Source organism: Schistocerca piceifrons, chromosome 11 (genome assembly GCF_021461385.2).
Source record: "Schistocerca piceifrons isolate TAMUIC-IGC-003096 chromosome 11, iqSchPice1.1, whole genome shotgun sequence".
Classification (NCBI taxonomy): Eukaryota; Metazoa; Arthropoda; class Insecta; order Orthoptera; family Acrididae; genus Schistocerca; species Schistocerca piceifrons.
In genome coordinates this window covers 175,642,798-175,644,231 of record NC_060148.1, presented here as the reverse complement: position 1 = coordinate 175,644,231, position 1,434 = coordinate 175,642,798, and positions in this window count along the sequence as shown.

Sequence of the window (1,434 nt, the reverse complement as noted above, 5' to 3'; positions counted from 1 at the left end):
CTGAGGTCATCAGTTCCCTAGAACTTAGAACTACTTAAACCTAACTAACCTAAGGACATCACACACATCCATGCCCGAGGCAGGATTCGAACCTGCGACCGTAGCGGCCGCTCGTTTCCAGACTGTAGCGCCTAGAACCGCACGGCCGGCTGGAGATGCTATGTTCCATCGCTCGTGCGCCGACTATAACACCACGTTCAGACTCAGTTAAATGTTGTTGACCTGCCATTGAAGCAGCAGTAACATAACTTAGATACGCGCTGCCGACCTCAGCTCCCGCCTGTTTACGGATCTACGTATTTGATGATGTTTGGTTTGTGGGGAGCTCAACTGCGCAGTCATCAGCGCCTCAGATCTCTGTATTTGAACACGCATGCCTACACCAGTTTCTATGGCGCTTCAGTGTACATCCGAACGAAAAGACCAGAAAGTTGCTCACGTCACACATTACTGAAGAAAGCAAATACAAATAATCCGCTGAATTACTTACCCATACCACCAACGTCGGCCCGCAGTAGGATTTTATTACATATACTGTGTTCGACCATTACGAATTATCTCAAAGATAAAGTTATGTGTATGAAGATAGTAACTGTTCTCGAAAGAACAGATAGCATTGATGACCGTGCAGCTTCTCTAGAATAAATAATAATTAATTGAAACCCTCAGCTGCCGACAGGTGTTGGTGATATACCTCGATGGGGACAACTGAAAATGTGTGCCCCGACCGGGACTCGAACCCGGGGTCTCCTGCTTACATCGCAGACGCTCTGTCCATCTGAGCCACCGAGGACGCAGATGAATAGCGCGACTGCAGGGACTTATCCCTTTCACGCTTCTCGTGAGCCCCACATTCCCAACTCTCCACAATCTACGTAAGTAATGTATCTATAACATATTTGCCCATCCACTCATTACTCGCACACACTAAGGTGACGAATTCCGTAAGAAAGAGTTATTCATCTGCGTCCTCGGTGGCTCAGATGGACAGAGCGTCTGCGATGTAAGCAGGAGACCCCGGGTTCGAGTCCCGGTCGGGGCACACATTTTCAGCTGTCCCCATCGAGGTATATCACCAACACCTGTCGGCAGCTGAGGGTTTCAATCAATTATCATTTATCAAAGATAAAGGTCTATTGACACACAATCACGACAGATTCAAAAAGTACCGTTCTTGTGGAACACAACTACTGACGAAGTAATGAGTGCTATCGACGGGGTATGTCAAAATGATTCCATAGTTCTAAATCTCAAACTGATCCCATATTTCTAAATCTTGTTACCGCTCCTCACTAGATACTTCTAATCAAACTATGGAGTATCGAATCAGTTGTGTGACTAGGGCCGGGATTTCCTCTCACAAAGGTCACATTACGAATTAATCGACCGAAAATCATCGAGTAAAACAGAATTGATATGTGGCGTTCCCATGGA